General features: G+C 40.0%; 1 long non-coding RNA gene across 1 annotated transcript; it reads right to left on the minus strand.

Moving 5' to 3' along the window:
• Positions 1-331: 331 nt before the first annotated feature.
• LOC121396868 lies at positions 332-5,061 on the minus strand. Its single transcript, XR_005963227.1, has 4 exons — positions 4,867-5,061; positions 3,060-3,146; positions 2,246-2,310; positions 332-1,132 (listed from the first exon to the last, which is right to left on the minus strand). It is a non-coding gene; the product is annotated as an uncharacterized LOC121396868 (long non-coding RNA).
• Positions 5,062-21,920: the final 16,859 nt, after the last annotated feature.

Consider the following 21,920-nt stretch of genomic DNA (forward strand, 5'->3'; position numbering starts at 1 on the left):
CAAGCATTGATTTGATAAGAAACTGGAATATGAATAGAAGAGGCCTGAATAAAACGATATCACTAAAAAAATGGCAGTAACAATAAATGTGTAGCCTTACAGAGCTTTTGTTCGTTAAGTGGGGTCAGTGACCCCCATTTGAAAGCTGAAACGAGAATTAAATTAAAAAGAAAAAAATATAGATCAATTGAAAAGTTGCTTACAATTAGGCAATCTATAACATACCAAGAAGAGTTAACTTAGAGGTGAATCACCCCTTTAAGCCCAATGACTTTTCTCACTGCTGTTTCAATGTTGGGCAGATGTAAAGCAAAACATGAGACAAGGTTTCTATAATCCATTATATTTAATATATTGTTTTGAAAAAAAAAAAATTCATTATAAATATAGCTAAATCTTATTTAGGGAAAAAACTGTAAAATCAGAAACTTTTTTTTGGCTCATGTTGTAAATTTCCCAGACTCCTCCCATAGCCAAAATATTACGGTGTCTGATTCCAAGTACCAGAGAAATGGGAAAATGGACTGTAGTGAGCAAAGTAAGCAGACTTATTCAGTGGGGGGAAACTAGCATAAATTTCTTGCTCTTTAAAATAAAATGAAATCACCAAAATAAATAAGCCTTTTGTATTTTCTTATAAAAGACAAATAAAGCAACATTACAAACAGTTAAATGCACAATGGAAAAAAAAAAAAAAAAGGTTTTTGGCATCTAAAGGCGTTTTTAGCGCCTGGCCATACACAAACGGTTCCTGGCACTCTCCACCAATACCCATGTACTATAGTCAGTAAGTTTAGGAATAGTCTATGTTTAGAAAATCCATCTGCTGATGCCAGTGTTTTGTGCATTGGCAGATTAGGAAGTAAAGAGGAGCCTGCTCAAGTGATCAGAACAATTCCAAATGGACAGAAGTACCGACAGAAATGCTGCAAAGATTTGTAGATTTCCCAGTTTTATACAATTCATTCTTAAAGGGACTGGTCCCATTGCATCTTGGAGTCAGGAAGGAATATTTTCCCCCTCTGAGTCAAATAGGAGAGGCTTCAAATGGGGTTTTTTTTTTTTTTGCTTCCTCTGGATCAACTAGCAGTTAGGCAGGTTATGTACAGACTGTACTGATCTTTTTCCATTGCTAAAGGAGACAGGAGACAGAATTAAAAAAAAAAAAACCTTTAAAACTTGATCTGTAACAATTTAACAATTTAAAATAACCTTCAGCAAAAATCTAATTTTGACATATTGGCTGGAATCCATGATGTGGATGTACCCTGCTAATCAAGCGGATACATTGTTATCAGGGTATATTTGTGCAAGAAGGATTAAACCAATTGATTCTATGATGACCACTGGATGGCAGCATACACAAGTACAGTAGTGATGTGCGGGCTGGGCTCGCACCCCCATTGCCGGCTTCCGACTTTCCGTTCTATAGCCGTGCGCCGGCTTGCCCCGCCCCTTCCGTGACGTCATCGGCGGGTCTATAAAAGGAACCGAGAAGTCGGGCGCGGGAGAATGGAGGGCGGGTTCGACTGCGGTTAAAACCCGACCCGCACGTCACTAAAGTACAGGTATGGGACTGTTATACAGAAACTCTTTATCCAGGAAGTGTAGCATCAAGGAAAAGCCGTCTCCCTTATAAACAAATAATTCAAATATTTATAAATGATTTCCTTTTTCTCTGTAATAATAAAACAGTAGCGTGTACTTGATCCCAACTAAGATATAATTAATCCTTATTGGAAGCAAAACCAGCCTATTGGGTTTATTTAATGTTTACATGATTTTCTAGTAGACTTAAGGTATAAAGATGCAAATTATGGAAAGATCTGTTATCGGTTATCCTGAGCATTCTGGATTACAGGTCCCATTCTTGTAATATGAAGCAAACAGCTCTAGGGGCTCAGGTCCTGTCCATCAGCAGCCATTAAATCAGAAAACTCCCATGTCCCATCAGTGTAAGGGCCCGGTTTCATATATTGAAATTTTTTCACATATTTGACACGTTTGCGTACACAGGGTACATGTCTAAAATGTTTCTTTTTTTTTTTTTTTAATAGAGAAATTCATGTTAAATAATTGAGACAAATGTCCAATGCTGGTGTGTAAGGGTCCTAAGAGAATTCCCATATCAGACCAAAGCATATAGAAAATCTAAACAATGAGCCTTAACTTCACCTTCAGCTAATAAATCCTTACATGGCGGGGAAATGGAAGCAATATCAAATTAGCAGCATGTTGTACTCACCCAACAGGCTACTGCAGTAATTGTAAGGGCAGCAACACCAATTAGATCAGCAACACCAATGATTACTGAAGGAAAAAAAGAAGAGATAAAGTCTGAATTCTGCAGTGAACAGGAAGAAAACATTTTAAGGCAAAACATGAAACTATAAGTTAGTACATCTCTAGTAATAGCTGTCTGTATGTTGTACAGAGATCTAAAGTGTAACAGAACTGGAATAGCAAGAGTGCTTGGGGACAGGCCTTGGGTGCTCCCTGTTATATTGGTCCTTATGGTTCTCATGATACATATGGGGTGAAACACGTCTGCTCCTATATATCTGCTTGGTGGATTATTTATTTCACTTCATTGCTTGGCCACCAACAAGGTGTCAGTCAGGGGCACTAGTATGCGGCACATCCTTATATAAATGTAATATTTATTTTTACTGTCTCGCTTCTATGTACATGTATATACTGATCTCTCCTGATGGTTTTAGGAAACTTATTTGGTCTTTAATGTTTTTTTATCTGCTCATATGAAGTGACAGGTATCTAATAGCTCAGAAAACGCTGAAGGCGAGTAACTACTCAACTACTCGGGTTGGGTCAGCTAGAACTTCGGTAAATGAATTTTACCATGGTATTTTTCTTGGTGGCAGAAAAAAGAACAGATCCTGTGGCGCGTGAGGCATATACAGATACACTCATGTTTAGTCCAGAGGTGACTGTGGCACATCTGATACACGGACAAATAGCATGGTAGTGGGTTAATAGTGCCCTATTAAGTGGCTCTGCTCGGACATTGATTTATCTCTTGGCATGTGATGTGGACTTACCGTTACTTGTGTTTTCATTCTTCTGATCAAATGTAGTCCCATTGCCAACACTGAAGTCCTGTGGTAGCATAAAAGGTGCTGGGAGCTCTATAAACACAAAAAAATAATAATACATTTGAAATAAAAAAAAGTGAAACCCAAAATGCTGCTGCTCAATTACATACTTGTATAGATTATCCTGTACAGGAAGCCTGTTTGGAATATTTGTGTCTGAGAACAGTCATCCCATATTATAAGGGCAGAGACACACGCTCAGATTTGGGGAGATTTAGTTGCCCGGCAACAAATCTCTTCTTCGGGCGACTAATCTCACCGAACTGCCTCCCGCCGGCTACTATCTAAATCACCAGCAGGATGGAACTCGGAGTACTTTGTTTTCCGAAGTTTCCTCGTGAGGCAACTTCGGACGACTTTGGAGAATGAAGCACACCTTTTGCCATCCCGCCAGTGATTTACATTCCAGCGGCAGTAGGCAGTTCAGGGAAATTAGTCGCCCGAAGAAGAGGAGATTTGTCGCTGGGCAGCTAATCTCCCAGAATCGGAGCGTGTGTCTCTGCCCTAATAGTGCCCTCCAGTGGGAAACAAGGAAATTGGTAGGGGGGCTCGGTTTTAAGGGTAGTGGCAGACGGGGAGATTACCCGCCGGCGATAATGTTCTCTACTTTGGGCGACTAATCTCCACGAAATGCCTTCCCGCAGGCAAGAATATGAATAGCTGGCGGGATGGCATACAAATCGCTTTGGATTTCCGATGTTGTCCAAAGTTTCTTCCTGAGGCCCACGGGTGATTCGTATTCATACCAGCGGCAAAGCATTTCGGGGAGGTTAGTCACCCGAAGTACATAAGAGTAGATAAGCTTCTATGATCTGGCAGAAATCATTCTGTTTCTAAGAACAATACTTTAGTTAATTTTGGGTTGTATTTAACAGCTATTCTATAGCTATATGCCATGGCCAGTTCATATTATATATACATGTTGTTTTAGGTTTTCCAGTTGTGTTTGGTTTATGTAGTTTCACTTTGATTTTGCTTTAGAATTATCGAAGGATGTGGTTTCATTTTTGAGCTTTGGCAGTGATAGATAAGGTAAGAGATAAGGCAGCAGCCTCATAGGGTTAACAGTCATCCTGCTATAGTTCCAGGGGTACCCAGAGCACAAATAAGCACTCACCCCAAATCTCCCCCTAACTGACCTTCAGACTGGGCCCCCTTAGATCATAACAAGGTTACAGATATATAGAAACATTGGGGTAACAGTCACCCTGCTATAGTTCCAGGGGTACCCAGGGTACAAATAAGCACTCACCCCAAATCTCCCCCTAACTGACCTTCAGGCTGGGCCCCCTTAGCTCATAACAAGGTTACAGATATATAGAAACATTGGGGTAACAGTCACCCTGCTATAGTTCCAGGGGTACCCAGGGTACAAATAAGCACTCACCCCAAATCTCACCCAATGGGATTGTCCACCTTTAAAAGAACATTTCACATGGTGCAGCCAGTTATATCCCAATAGTTTGCAATTTGCTCTTATTTTTTATTATCTTAATAACGATTTAGGTTTTTGTTCCAGCGTCTGGTTGCTAAGGTGTAATTGACCCTAGCAACAATGCAGTGGTATAGATGACGGCCTGACAGCTACAGTACTAATAATTAACTGACAGGAGAACTATCCCTTTAATTCACTCCCTGACTGTCTCTTTCTTTCTCTCTTTCCCTTGTCCGTGTGTCAGTGGGTGGAGTAGAAATAGTAGCAGTACAGTTACACCCCTAGATCTCTTCACCACGTGCTACACTTTGTCCCCACCTCATCAGTCCCGTGTCCGTGGTGATGGAGTCCCCGGGGTCACTAGATGGAGGCCGCTCTGTGATCCCAACTCCGCATTGATTCGCTTTTGTGCCACCGACAGCTTTACTTCCACCTCCATCCTGATACATCCAGCCTGCACTAATCACTGCCACGGGCGCCGCCATACTTGTTTTAGCGGATATCCGCCACTCGCCATATTGGTTGAGGCAGATTTGGAGCTAAACAAAGTAAATGCTGTGTAAAATAGTGTGCGCCAACTAGTGGTTATACTAATAACTGCAACCCCTGGAACAGTTGTGCGGTGATATCGTTCGGTTTAGCAAAGTATCTGGGCCATTAGGACAATGTTCAACTTTCATTAAACTTTTAGTGAGTTGTACAATTTCTAATTCAAAGCAACTTTTAAATTTGAATGCATTTTTAATATTTTATCGTTTTTAGTTAATCATTTGCCTTCTTCATTTAATGCTTTAAAATGGGAGTCGCTGACCCAATATATAAACCCAGTGAGAATGAGGAATGAATGGATATAGGGAAGTTGTATCAGGAGTCAGAGGCAGCAGTGCAGAGAAAGGGACAGACACAATGACAGTTACACAGAACTATAAACCCAGTGAGAATGAGGAATGAATGGATATTGGGAAGTTGTATCAGGAGTCAGAAGCAGCAGTGCAGAGAAAGGGACAGACACAATGACAGTTACACAGAACTATAAACCCAGTGAGAATGAGGAATGAATGGATATTGGGAAGTTGTATCAGGAGTCAGAGGCAGCAGTGCAGAGAAAGGGACAGACACAATGACAGTTACACAGAACTATAAACCCAGTGAGAATGAGGAATGAATGGATATTTTGAAGTTGTATCAGGAGTCAGAGGCAGCAGTGCAGAGAAGAGAAAGGGACAGACACAATGACAGTTACACAGAACTATAAACCCAGTGAGAATGAGGAATGAATGGATATTGGGAAGTTGTATCAGGAGTCAGAGGCAGCAGTGCAGAGAAGAGAAAGGGACAGACACAATGACAGTTACACAGAACTATAAACCCAGTGAGAATGAGGAATGAATGGATATTGGGAAATTGTATCAGGAGTCAGAGGCAGCAGTGCAGAGAAAAGGACAGACACAATGACAGTTACACAGAACTATAAACCCAGTGAGAATGAGGAATGAATGGATATTGGGAAGTTGTATCAGGAGTCAGAGGCAGCAGTGCAGAGAAGAGAAAGGGACAGACACAATGACAGTTACACAGAACTATAAACCCAGTGAGAATGAGGAATGAATGGAGATTGGGAAGTTGTATCAGGAGTCAGAGGCAGCAGTGCAGAGAAGAGAAAGGGACAGACACAATGACAGTTACACAGAACTATAAACCCAGTGAGAATGAGGAATGAATGGATATTGGGAAGTTGTATCAGGAGTCAGAGCCAACAGTGCAGAGAAGAGAAAGGGACAGACACAATGACAGTTACACAGAACTATAAACCCAGTGAGAATGAGGAATGAATGGATATTGGGAAGTTGTATCAGGAGTCAGAGGCAGCAGTGCAGAGAAAGGGACAGACACAGTGACAGTTACACAGAACTATAAACCCAGTGAGAATGAGGAATGAATGGATATTGGGAAGTTGTATCAGGAGTCAGAAGCAGCAGTGCAGAGAAAGGGACAGACACAATGACAGTTACACAGAACTATAAACCCAGTGAGAATGAGGAATGAATGGATATTGGGAAGTTGTATCAGGAGTCAGAGGCAGCAGTGCAGAGAAAGGGACAGACACAATGACAGTTACACAGAACTATAAACCCAGTGAGAATGAGGAATGAATGGATATTTTGAAGTTGTATCAGGAGTCAGAGGCAGCAGTGCAGAGAAGAGAAAGGGACAGACACAATGACAGTTACACAGAACTATAAACCCAGTGAGAATGAGGAATGAATGGATATTGGGAAGTTGTATCAGGAGTCAGAGGCAGCAGTGCAGAGAAGAGAAAGGGACAGACACAATGACAGTTACACAGAACTATAAACCCAGTGAGAATGAGGAATGAATGGATATTGGGAAATTGTATCAGGAGTCAGAGGCAGCAGTGCAGAGAAAAGGACAGACACAATGACAGTTACACAGAACTATAAACCCAGTGAGAATGAGGAATGAATGGATATTGGGAAGTTGTATCAGGAGTCAGAGGCAGCAGTGCAGAGAAGAGAAAGGGACAGACACAATGACAGTTACACAGAACTATAAACCCAGTGAGAATGAGGAATGAATGGAGATTGGGAAGTTGTATCAGGAGTCAGAGGCAGCAGTGCAGAGAAGAGAAAGGGACAGACACAATGACAGTTACACAGAACTATAAACCCAGTGAGAATGAGGAATGAATGGATATTGGGAAGTTGTATCAGGAGTCAGAGCCAACAGTGCAGAGAAGAGAAAGGGACAGACACAATGACAGTTACACAGAACTATAAACCCAGTGAGAATGAGGAATGAATGGATATTGGGAAGTTGTATCAGGAGTCAGAGGCAGCAGTGCAGAGAAAGGGACAGACACAGTGACAGTTACACAGAACTATAAACCCAGTGAGAATGAGGAATGAATGGATATTGGGAAGTTGTATCAGGAGTCAGAAGCAGCAGTGCAGAGAAGAGAAAGGGACAGACACAATGACAGTTACACAGAACTATAAACCCAGTGAGAATGAGGAATGAATGGATATTGGGAAGTTGTATCAGGAGTCAGAGCCAACAGTGCAGAGAAGAGAAAGGGACAGACACAATGACAGTTACACAGAACTATAAACCCAGTGAGAATGAGGAATGAATGGATATTGGGAAGTTGTATCAGGAGTCAGAGGCAGCAGTGCAGAGAAAGGGACAGACACAGTGACAGTTACACAGAACTATAAACCCAGTGAGAATGAGGAATGAATGGATATTGGGAAGTTGTATCAGGAGTCAGAGGCAGCAGTGCAGAGAAAGGGACAGACACAGTGACAGTTACACAGAACTATAAACCCAGTGAGAATGAGGAATGAATGGATATTGGGAAGTTGTATCAGGAGTCAGAAGCAGCAGTGCAGAGAAGAGAAAGGGACAGACACAATGACAGTTACACAGAACTATAAACCCAGTGAGAATGAGGAATGAATGGATATTGGGAAGTTGTATCAGGAGTCAGAGGCAGCAGTGCAGAGAAGAGAAAGGGACAGACACAATGACAGTTACACAGAACTATAAACCCAGTGAGAATGAGGAATTAATGGATATTGGGAAGTTGTATCAGGAGTCAGAGGCAGCAGTGCAGAGAAAGGGACAGACACAATGACAGTTACACAGAACTATAAACCCAGTGAGAATGAGGAATGAATGGATATTTTGAAGTTGTATCAGGAGTCAGAGGCAGCAGTGCAGAGAAGAGAAAGGGACAGACACAATGACAGTTACACAGAACTATAAACCCAGTGAGAATGAGGAATGAATGGATATTGGGAAGTTGTATCAGGAGTCAGAGGCAGCAGTGCAGAGAAGAGAAAGGGACAGACACAATGACAGTTACACAGAACTATAAACCCAGTGAGAATGAGGAATGAATGGATATTGGGAAGTTGTATCAGGAGTCAGAGGCAGCAGTGCAGAGAAAGGGACAGACACAATGACAGTTACACAGAACTATAAACCCAGTGAGAATGAGGAATGAATAGATATTGGGAAGTTGTATCAGGAGTCAGAGGCAGCAGTGCAGAGAAGAGAAAGGGACAGACACAATGACAGTTACACAGAACTATAAACCCAGTGAGAATGAGGAATGAATGGATATTGGGAAGTTGTATCAGGAGTCAGAGGCAGCAGTGCAGAGAAGAGAAAGGGACAGACACAATGACAGTTACACAGAACTATAAACCCAGTGAGAATGAGGAATGAATGGATATTGGGAAGTTGTATCAGGAGTTAGAGACAGCAGTGCAGAGAAGAGAAAGGGACAGACACAATGACAGTTACACAGAACTATAAACCCAGTGAGAATGAAGAAAACATGAATATTCAGAAATCACTTAGAGGTACATTGTTTCATGAGTGATAACCAGCAGTGCAGGGAACAGAGAAGGACATACAATGGCAATGACTGTTAAACTTAACTATAAACCCAGTGACAATGAGGAAAAATGGAAATTGGGAAGTCACTTAGAGGTACATTGTTTCATGAGTCAGAACAAGCAGTGCAGACAACAGACAAAAACAGAGAATAACAATGACATAGAGGTACATTGTTTCATGAGCCCAGAACCAGCAGTGCAGACAACGGACAAAAACAGAGAATAACAGTAACATTGAGGTACATTGTTTCATGAGTCAGAACCAGCAGTGCAGACAAAAGACAAAAACAGAGAATAACAATGACATTGAGGTACATTGTTTCATGATTCAGAACCAGCACTGCAGACAACAGACAAAAACAGAGAATAGCAATAACATTAATGTACATTGTTTCATGAGTCAGAACCAGCAGTACAGAGAACAGACAAAAACAGAGAATAGCAATAACATTGAGATGTATTGTTTCATGAGTCAGAACCAGCAGTGCAAGGAACACACAAAAAACAAAGAATAGCAATGTCATTGAGGTACATTGTTTCATGAGTCAGAACCAGCAGTGCACGGAACAAAGAAAGCAGAGAAAAGCAATGACATTGATGTACATTTTTTCATTAGTCAGAACCAGCATTGCAGACACCAGAGAAAAACAGAGAACAGCAATGACATTAAGGTACATTGTTTCATGAGTCAGAACCAGGAGGGCAGACAACAGAGAAGGTCAGACAATGGCAATGACTGTAACACCAAACTATAAACCCAGTGAGAATGAGGAAAAAAAGGATATAGAGGAAGTCACTTAGAGGTACATTGTTTCAGTCAGAACCAGCAGTGCAGGGAACAGACTAAAACAATGTCATTACATTGGGGTACATTGTTTCATGAGTCAGAACAAGCAGTGCAGAGAACACACAAAAACAGAGAATAGCAATGAAATTGAGATGTATTGTTTGGTGAGTTAGAAACAGCAATGCAAGGGACACACAAAGGCAGAGAATAGCAATGAAATCGAGATACATTATTTCATGAGTCAGAACCAGCAGTGCACAGAACAAAGAGAATAGAGAATAGCAATGACATTAAGGAACATTGTTTCATTAATCAGAATCAGCAGTGCAGAGAACAGACAAAACCAGAGAACAGCAATGACATTGAGGTACATTGTTTCATCAGTCAGAACCTGCTGTGCAGAGAGATCAGACAAAAACAAAGAACAGCTATCACATTGAGATACATTGTTTCATAAGTCAGTACCAGAAGTGCAGAGATCAGACAAAAACAAAGAACAACTATGACATTGAAGTACATTGATTGATGAGTCAGAACCAACAGTGCAGAGAACAGACAAAAAGAGAGAATAGCAATTACATTGTGGTATATTGTTTCAACAGTCAGAACCAGCAGTGCACAGAACAAAGAGAACAGAGGAAAGCAATGACATTGATGTACATTTTTCCATCAGTCAGAATCAGCAATGCACAGAACAAAGAAAACAGAGAATATGAATGACATTGAGGTACATTATTTCATCAGTCAGAACCAGCAGTGCATAGAAGAGACAAAAACAGAGAATAGCAATGATATTGAGGTAGATTGTTTCATCAGTCAGAACCAGCAGTACAGAGTGCACGGAACAAAGAAAACAAAGAATAGCTATGACATTAAAGTCAATTGTTTCATCAGTCAGAACCTGCAGTGCTGAGAACAGACAAAAACAGAGAATAGCAATGACATTGAGGCACATTGTTTCTTCAGTCAGAACCTGCAGTGCAGAGATCAGACAAAAACAAAGAACAACTAAGACATTGAGCTTCATTGTTTCATGAGTCAGAACTAGCAGTGCACGGTACAAAGAAAACAGAGACTAGCAATGACATTGAGGTACATTGTTTCATGAGTCAAAACCAGCAGTGCAGAGAACAGACAAAACCAGAGAATAGCAATAACATTGAGTTACATTGTTTAATCAGTCAGAACCTGTAGTGCAGAGAACAGAATAAAACAGAGAATAGCAATGACATTGAGGTACATTGTTTCATCAGTCAGAACCAGCAGTACAGAGTGCACGGAACAAAGAAAACAAAGAATAGATAGGACATTAAAGTCAATTGTTTCATCAGTCAGAACCTGCAGTGCAGAGAACAGACAAAAACAGAGAAAAGCAATGACATTGAGGCACATTGTTTCATCAGTCAGAACCTGCAGTGCAGAGATCCAACAAAAACAAAGAGCAACCATGACATTGAGGTACATTGTTTCATAAGTCAGAACCAGCAGTGCAGAGAACAGACGAAACCAGAGAATAGCAATGACATTGAGGTACATTGTTTCATGCATCAGAACCAGCAGTGCAGTGAACAGATAAACACAGAGACTAGCAATGACATCGGGGTACATTGTTTCATGAGTCAGAACCAGCAGTGCAGGGAACAGACAAGCACAGTGCCACATAACTATAAGAAGAGGAGCAGCAGTTCACTATATTGAGGTTGATCAGAGTGGGAGCAATTTTCCTTTTATGGTTTAATTTGCAGTATTATTGCTAATTGTATCAGCGCTATATTCTTTTTCACCACTAGATGTCACCAAATAACAACATATAAATATCACATGACGTCACTGTGTTCAGTAATGGGCTGAAACTGTCTATAGAAGCTGCACTTGTACCATGAGGTATTTATGGAAATTGGGAATTCACTATGAGGTACATTGTTTCATAAGTCAGATCAAGTAGTGCAAGGAATAGACAAGGACACATAATGACAATGCAAATAGCAAATAACTATAAACCCAGTTTGAATGAGGAATAAAAGGATATTGGAAAGTCACTTCGAGATACATTGTTTCAGGAGTCAAAACCAGCACTGCAGTGAACAGAGAACGGCAGACAATGGCAATGACTCTTACAATTAACTATAAACCCAGCGAGAATGCGGAAAACATGGAAGTTGGGAATTCATTTAGAGATACATTGTATTAACAGTCAGAACCAGCAGTGCAGGAAACAGACCAAAACAGAGAATAGCAATGGCATTGAGATGTATTGTTTCATGAGTCAGAACTAGCAATGCAGAGAACAGACAAAGAGAGAGAAAAGCAATGACATTGAGGTACATTGTTTCATCAGTCAGAACCAGAAGTACGCGGAACAATCAAACAGAAACTAGCAATGATATTGAGGTACATTGTTTCATGAGTCAGAACCAGCAGTGCAAGGAACAGAAAAAAACAGGGAATAGCGATGACATTAAGGTACATTGTTTCATCAGTAAGAACCTACAGTGCAGAGAACAGAGAAAAACAGAATAGCAATGACATTGAGGTACAATGTTTCATCAATCAGAACCAGCAGTGCAGGAAACTGGCAAAAACAGAGAATAGCAATGACATTGAGGTACATGGTTACCTTAGTCAGAACCTGCAGTGCAGGGAACAGACAAAAATTGAGAATAGCAATGACAATGAGGTACATTGTCTCATGAGTCAGAACCAGCAGTGCAGTGAACAGACAAAAACAGAGAATAGCAATGACATTGAGGTACATTGGTTCATCAGTCAGAACCTGCAGTGCAGAGAACAGACAAAAACACAGTAAACCAATGACATTGAGGTTCATTGTTTCATCAGTCAGAACCTGCAGTGCAGAGAACAGACAAAAAGGACAGCAATGACATTGAGGTACATTGTTCCCTGAGTCAGAACCAGCAGTGCACGGAACAATGAAAACAGAGACTAGCAATGATAATGAGCTACATTGCTTCATAAGTCAGAACCAGAAGTGCAGGGGAAAAAAACAGATAATAGCAATGACATTGAGGTACATTGTTTCATGAATCATAACCAGCAGTGCACGGAACCGTAACAAAGAAAAAAGTGAAAAGCAATGACATTGATGTACATTGTTCCATCGGTCAGAACCAGCAGTGCATGGAACAAAGAAAACAGAGAATAGCAATGACATTGAGATAGATTGTTTCATGAGTCAGAACCACCAGTGCATGGAACAAACAAATCAGAGAATATCAATGAATTGAGGTATATTGTTTTATCAGTCAGAACCAGCAGTGCAGGTAACCGACAAATATTGAGAATCGTAATGACATTGAGGTACATTGTTTCATCAGTAAGAACCTACAGTGCAGAGAACAGACAAAAACAGAGAATAGCAATGACATTGAGTTACATTGTTTCATGAGTCAGAACAAGCAGTGCAAGCAACAGACAAAAACAGTGAACAGCAATGACATAGAGGTAAATTGTTTTATCAGTCAGAACCAGCAGTGCAGAGAACAGACAAAAACAGAGAATAGCAATGACATTGAGGTACATTGTTTCATGAGTCAGAACCAGCAGTGCAGAGAACAGAGAAAAAACATTGAGGCACAATGTTTCATCAAGCAGAACCAGCAGTGCAGGAAACTGGCAAAAACAGTGAACAGCGATGACATAGAAGTAAATTGTTTCATGAGTCAGAACCAGCAGTGCAAAGAACAGAGAAAAACAGAATAGCAATGACATTGAGGTACAATGTTTCATCAATCAGAACCAGCAGTGCAAGAAACTGGCAAAAACAGAGAATAGCAATGACATTGAGGTACATGGTTTCCTTAGTCAGAACCTGCAGTGCAGGGAACAGACAAAAATTGAGAATAGCAATGACATTGAGGTACAATGTCTCATGAGTCAGAACCAGTAGTGCAGAGAACAGAGAAAAACAGAGAATAGCAATGACATTGAGGTACAATGTTTCATCAATCAGAACCAGCAGTGCAGGGAACAGACAAAAATTGAGAATAGCAATGACATTGAGGTACATTGTTTCATCAGTAAGAACCTACAGTGCAGAGAACAGCGAAAAACAGAATAGCAATGACATTGAGGTACAATGTTTCATCAATCAGAACCAGCAGTGCAGGAAACTGGCAAAAACAGAGAATAGCAATGACATTGAGGTATATAGTTTCCTTAGTCAGAACCTGCAGTGCAGGGAACAGACAAAAAATGAGAATAGCAATGACATTGAGGTACATTGTCTCATGAGTCAGAACCAGCAGTGCAGAGAACAGAGAAAAACAGAGAATAGCAATGACATTGAGGTACAATGTTTCATCAATCAGAACCAGCAGTGCAGGGAACAGACAAAAATTGAGAATAGCAATGACATTGAGGTACATTGTTTCATCAGTAAGAACCTACAGTGCAGAGAACAGCGAAAAACAGAATAGCAATGACATTGAGGTACAATGTTTCATCAATCAGGACCAGCAGTGCAGGAATCTGGCAAAAATAGAGAATAGCAATGACATTGAGGTATATAGTTTCCTTAGTCAGAACCTGCAGTGCAGGGAACAGACAAAAATTGAGAATAGCAATGACATTGAGGTACATTGTCTCATCAGTCAGAACCTGCAGTGCAGGGAACAGACAAAAACAGTGAACAGCAATGACATTCGAGGAACATTTTTTCATCAGTCAGAAACAGCAGTGCACGAAACTGACAAAAACAGAGATTAGCAATGACATTGAGGTATATTGGTTCATCAGTCAGAAACTGCAGTGCGGAGAATAGACAAAAACACAGTAAACCAATGACATTGAGGTTCATTGTTTCATCAGTCAGAACCTGCAGTGCACAGAACAGACAAAAACAGAGTATAGCAAAGATATTGAGGTACAATGTTTTGTGATTCAGAACATTCAGTGCAGAGAACAGACAAAAAAAAAAGAACAGCAATGACATTGAGGTACATTGTTCCCTGAGTCAGAACCAGTAGTGCACGGAACAATGAAAACAGAGATTAGCAATGATATTGAGCAACATTGCTTTATAAGTCAGAACCAGAAGTGCAGGGGAAAAAAACAGAGAATAGCAATGACATTGAGGTACATTGTTTCATCAATCAGAACCTGCAGTGCAGAGAACAGACAAAAACTGAGAATAGAAGTGACATTGAGGAACATTGTTTCATCAATCATAACCAGCAGTGCACGGAACCATAACAAAGAACACAGTGAAAAGCAATCACATTGATGTACATTGTTCAATCGGTCAGAACCTGCAGTGCTTGGAACAAAGAAAACAGAGAATAGCAATGACATTGAGATAGATTGTTTCATGAGTCAGAACCAGCAGTGCATGGAACAAACAAAACAGAGAATATCAATGAATTGAGGCATATTGTTTTATCAGTCAGAACCAGCAGTGCAGGTAACCAACAAATATTGAGAATCGTAATGACATTGAGGTACATTGTTTCATCAGTAAGAACCTACAGTGCAGAGAACAGACAAAAACAGAGAATAGCAATGACATTGAGTTACATTGTTTCATGAGTCAGAACAAGCAGTGCAAGCAACAGACAAAAACAGTGAACAGCAATGACATAGAGGTAAATTGTTTTATCAGTCAGAACCAGCAGTGCAGAGAACAGACAAAAACAGAGAATAGCAATGACATTGAGGTACATTGTTTCATGAGTCAGAACCAGCAGTGCAGAGAACAGAGAAAAAACATTGAGGCACAATGTTTCATCAAGCAGAACCAGCAGTGCAGAAAAAACTGGCAAAAACAGTGAACAGCGATGACATAGAAGTAAATTGTTTCATGAGTCAGAACCAGCAGTGCAAAGAACAGAGAAAAACAGAATAGCAATGACATTGAGGTACAATGTTTCATCAATCAGAACCAGCAGTGCAAGAAACTGGCAAAAACAGAGAATAGCAATGACATTGAGGTACATGGTTTCCTTAGTCAGAACCTGCAGTGCAGGGAACAGACAAAAATTGAGAATAGCAATGACATTGAGGTACAATGTCTCATGAGTCAGAACCAGTAGTGCAGAGAACAGAGAAAAACAGAGAATAGCAATGACATTGAGGTACAATGTTTCATCAATCAGAACCAGCAGTGCAGGGAACAGACAAAAATTGAGAATAGCAATGACATTGAGGTACATTGTTTCATCAGTAAGAACCTACAGTGCAGCGAACAGCGAAAAACAGAATAGCAATGACATTGAGGTACAATGTTTCATCAATCAGAACCAGCAGTGCAGGAAACTGGCAAAAACAGAGAATAGCAATGACATTGAGGTATATAGTTTCCTTAGTCAGAACCTGCAGTGCAGGGAACAGACAAAAAATGAGAATAGCAATGACATTGAGGTACATTGTCTCATGAGTCAGAACCAGCAGTGCAGAGAACAGAGAAAAACAGAGAATAGCAATGACATTGAGGTACAATGTTTCATCAATCAGAACCAGCAGTGCAGGGAACAGACAAAAATTGAGAATAGCAATGACATTGAGGTACATTGTTTCATCAGTAAGAACCTACAGTGCAGAGAACAGCGGAAAAACAGAATAGCAATGACATTGAGGTACAATGTTTCATCAATCAGGACCAGCAGTGCAGGAATCTGGCAAAAATAGAGAATAGCAATGACATTGAGGTATATAGTTTCCTTAGTCAGAACCTGCAGTGCAGGGAACAGACAAAAATTGAGAATAGCAATGACATTGAGGTACATTGTCTCATCAGTCAGAACCTGCAGTGCAGGGAACAGACAAAAACAGTGAACAGCAATGACATTCGAGGAACATTTTTTCATCAGTCAGAAACAGCAGTGCACGAAACTGACAAAAACAGAGATTAGCAATGACATTGAGGTATATTGGTTCATCAGTCAGAAACTGCAGTGCGGAGAATAGACAAAAACACAGTAAACCAATGACATTGAGGTTCATTGTTTCATCAGTCAGAACCTGCAGTGCACAGAACAGACAAAAACAGAGTATAGCAAAGATATTGAGGTACAATGTTTTGTGATTCAGAACATTCAGTGCAGAGAACAGACAAAAAAAAAAGAACAGCAATGACATTGAGGTACATTGTTCCCTGAGTCAGAACCAGTAGTGCACGGAACAATGAAAACAGAGATTAGCAATGATATTGAGCAACATTGCTTTATAAGTCAGAACCAGAAGTGCAGGGGAAAAAAACAGAGAATAGCAATGACATTGAGGTACATTGTTTCATCAATCAGAACCTGCAGTGCAGAGAACAGACAAAAACTGAGAATAGAAGTGACATTGAGGAACATTGTTTCATCAATCATAACCAGCAGTGCACGGAACCATAACAAAGAACACAGTGAAAAGCAATCACATTGATGTACATTGTTCAATCAGTCAGAACCTGCAGTGCAGGGAACAGACAAAAACAGAGAATAGCAATGACATTGAGTTACATTGTTTCATGAGTCAGAACAAGTAGTGCAAGCAACAGACAAAAACAGTGAACAGCAATGACATAGAGGTAAATTGTTTCATCAGTCAGAGCCTGCAGAGCAGGGAACAGACAAAAATTGAGAATAGCAATGACATTGAGGTACAATGTCTCATGAGTCAGAACCAGTAGTGCAGAGAACAGAGAAAAACAGAGAATAGCAATGACATTGAGTTACATTGTTTCATGAGTCAGAATAAGCAGTGCAAGCAACAGACAAAAACAGTGAACAACAATGACATAGAGGTAAACTGTTTCATCAGTCAGAACCAGCAGTGCAGAGAACAGACAAAAACAGAGAATAGTAATGACATTGAGGTACACTGTTTCATGAGTCAGAACCAGCAGTGCAGAGAACAGAGAAAAAACAGAATAGCAATGACATTGAGGTACAATGTTTCATCAATCAGAACCAGCAGTGCAGGAAACTGGCAGAAACAGAGAATAGCAATGACATTGAGGTACATTGTTTCCTTAATCAGAACCTGCAGTTCAGGGAACAGACAAAAATTGAGAATAGCAATGACATTGAGGTACACTGGTTCATCAGTCAGAACCAGCAGTGAACGGAACATAGAAAACAAAGAATAGCTATGACATTAAAGTACATTGTTTCATCAGTCAGAACCAGCAGTGCAGAGAACAGAGAAAAACAGAGAATAGCAATGACATTGAGGTACATTGTTTCATCAGTAAGGACCTACAGTGCAGAGAACACAAAAACAGAGAACAGTAATGACATTAAGGTACATTGTTTCATGAGTCAGAACCAGCAGTGCAGAGAACAGAGAAAAACAGACAATAGCAATGACATTGAGGTACATTGTTTCAACAGTCAGAATCAGTAGTACATGGAACAAAGAAAATAGAGGATAGCAATGACTTTGAGGTACATTGTTTCATGAGTCAGAACCAGCAGTGCATGGAACAGAAAACAACAGAGAATAGCAATGACATTAAGGTACATTGGTTCATCAGTCAGAACCAGCAGTGAACGGAACATAGAAAACAAAGAATAGCTATGACATTAAAGTACATTGTTTCATCAGTCAGAACCAGGAGTGCAGTGAACAGACAAAAACAGAGAATATAAATGACATTGAGGTACATTGGTTCATCAGTCAGAACCTGCAGTGCAGAGAACAGACAAAAAAAAAAGAAAAGCAATGACATTGAGGTACATTGTTCCCTGAGTCAGAACCAGCAGTGCACGGAACATTGAAAAGACAGACTAGCAATGATAATGAGCTACATTGCTTCATAAGTCAGAACCAGAAGTGCAGGGGGAAAAAACAGAGAATAGCAATGACATTGAGGTACATTGTTTCATCAATCAGAACCTGCAGTGCAGAGAACAGACAGAAACAGATAATAGCAGTGACATTGAGGTACATTGTTTCATCGGTCAGAAGCAGCGCATGGAACAAACAAATCAGAGAATATCAATGAATTGAGGTATATTGTTTTATCAGTTAGAACCAGCAGTGCAGGTAACCAACAAATATTGAGAATCGTAATGACATTGAGGTACATTGTTTCATCAGTAAGAACCTACAGTGCAGAGAACAGACAAAAACAGAGAATAGCAATGACATTGAGTTACATTGTTTCATGAGTCAGAACAAGTAGTGCAAGCAACAGACAAAAACAGTGAACAGCAATGACATAGAGGTAAATTGTTTCATCAGTCAGAACCAGCAGTGCAGAGAACAGACAAAAACAGAGAATAGTAATGACATTAAGGTACATTGTTTCATCAGTAAGAACCTACAGTGCAGAGAACAGAGAAAAACAGAATAGCAATGACATTGAGGTACATTGTTTCATCAATCAGAACCTGCAGTGCAGAGAACAGACAGAAACAGATAATAGCAGTGACATTGAGGTACATTGTTTCATCGGTCAGAAGCAGCGCATGGAACAAACAAATCAGAGAATATCAATGAATTGAGGTATATTGTTTTATCAGTTAGAACCAGCAGTGCAGGTAACCAACAAATATTGAGAATCGTAATGACATTGAGGTACATTGTTTCATCAGTAAGAACCTACAGTGCAGAGAACAGACAAAAACAGAGAATAGCAATGACATTGAGTTACATTGTTTCATGAGTCAGAACAAGTAGTGCAAGCAGCAGACAAAAACAGTGAACAGCAATGACATAGAGGTAAATTGTTTCATCAGTCAGAACCAGCAGTGCAGAGAACAGACAAAAACAGAGAATAGTAATGACATTAAGGTACATTGTTTCATCAGTAAGAACCTACAGTGCAGAGAACAGAGAAAAACAGAATAGCAATGACATTGAGGTACAATGTTTCATCAATCAGAACCAGCAGTGCAGGAAACTGGCAAAAACAGAGAATAGCAATGACATTGAGGTACATGGTTTCCTTAGTCAGAACCTGCAGTGCAGGGAACAGACAAAAATTGAGAATAGCAATGACATTGAGGTACAATGTCTCATGAGTCAGAACCAGTAGTGCAGAGAACAGAGAAAAACAGAATAGCAATGACATTGAGGTACAATGTTTCATCAATCAGAACCAGCAGTGCAGGAAACTGGCAAAAACAGAGAATGGCAATGACATTGAGGTACATAGTTTCCTTCGTCAGAACCTGCAGTGCAGGGGACAAAAATTGAGAATAGCAATGACATTGAGGTACATTGTTTCATCAGTAAGAACCTAAAGTGCAGAGAACAGACAAAAACAGAGAATAGCAATGACATTGAGTTACATTGTTTCATCAATCAGAACCAGCAGTGCAGGAAACTTGCAAAAACAGAGAATAGCAATGACATTGAGGTACATTGTTTCATCAGTCAGAACCTGTTTTTGTCTGTTCTCTGCACTGCTGGGAACAGACAAAAACAGTGAACAGCAATGACATTCGAGGTACATTGTTTCATCAGTCAGAAACAGCAGTGCAGGAAACTGACAGAAATAGAGATTAGCAATGACATTGAGGTACATAGTTTCCTTAGTCAGAACCTGTAGTGCAGGGAACAGACAAAAACAAAGAACAGCAATGACATTGAGGTACATTGTTCCCTGTGTAAGAACCTACAGTGCAGAGAACAGACAAAAACAGAGAATAGCAATGACATTTAGGTACATTGCTTTATCAGTCAGAAGCAGGAGTGTAGGAAACTGACAAAAACAGAGAATAGCAATGACATTGAGGTACATAGTTTCATTAATCAGAACCAGCAGTGCAGGAAACAGACAAAAATAGAGAATCGCAATGATATTGAGGTATATTGTTTCATCAGTCAGAACCAGCAGTGCAGAGAACAGACAAAAACAATGAATAGTAATGACATTTATGTACATTGGTTCATCAGTCAGAACCTGCAGTGCATAGAACAGAAAAAAACACAGTTAATCAATTACATTGAGGTTCATTGCTTCATCAGTCAGAACCTGCAGTGCAGAGAACAAACAAAAACGGAGAATAGCAAAGATATTTAGGAACATTGTTTTGTGATTCAGAACATTCAGTGCAGAGAACAGACAAAAACAAAGAACAGCAATGACATTCGAAGTACATTGTTTTATTAGTCAGAACCAGCAGAGCAGGGGACAAAAACAAAGAAGAGTAATGACATTGAGGTACATTGTTTCATAAGTCAGAACCAGCAGTGCAGAGAACAGACAAAAACAGTGAACAGCAATGACATTCGAAGTACATTGTTTCATTAGTCAGAACAAGCAGTGCAGGGAACAGAGAATATCAATGACATTGAGGTGCATTGTTTCATCAGTCAGAACCAGCAGTACAGTGAACAGACAAAACCAGAGAATAACAATGACATTGAGGTACATTGTTTCATCAGTCAGAACCTACGGTGCAGAGAACAGACAAAAATTGAGAATAGCAATGACATTGAGTTACATTGTTTCATGAGTCAGAACAAGCAGTGCAGGCAAAAGACAAAAACAATTAACAGCAAAGACATAGAGGTAAATTGTTTCCTCAGTCAGAATCAGCAATGTAGAGAACAGACAAAAACAGAGAATAGTAATGACATTGAGGTACATTGTTTCATGAGTCAGAAACAGCAGTGCAGAGAACAGAGAAAAACAGACAATAGCAATGACATTGAGGTAGATTGTTTCATTAATCAGAACCACCAGTGCAGGAAAATGGCAAAAACAGAGGAATAGCAATGACATTGAGGTACATAGTTTCATCAGTCAGAACCTGCAGTGCAGGGAACAGACAAAAAATGAGAATAGCAATGACATTGAGGTACTTTGTTTAATCAGTAAGAACCTACAGTGCAGAGAAAAGACAAAAGCAGAGAATAGCAATGACATTGAGGTACATTGTTTCATCAGTCAGAACAAGCAGTGCAGGAAACTGGCAAAAACAGAGAATATCAATGACATTGAGGTACATAGTATCATCAGTCAGAACCTGCAGTGCAGGGAACAGACAAAAACAGTGAACAACAATGACATTCGACGTACATTATTTCATTAGTCAGAACCAGCAGAGCAGGGGACATAAACCGAGAAAAGCAATGACATTGAGGTACATTGTTTCATAAGTCAGAACCAGCAGTGCAGAGAAAAGACAAAAACAGAGAATTGCAATGACATTGAGGTACATAGTTTCATCAGTCAGAACCTACAGTGCAGGGAACAGACAAAATTT

The sequence above is a fragment of the Xenopus laevis genome, chromosome 8L (assembly GCF_017654675.1).
Source record: "Xenopus laevis strain J_2021 chromosome 8L, Xenopus_laevis_v10.1, whole genome shotgun sequence".
Classification (NCBI taxonomy): Eukaryota; Metazoa; Chordata; class Amphibia; order Anura; family Pipidae; genus Xenopus; species Xenopus laevis.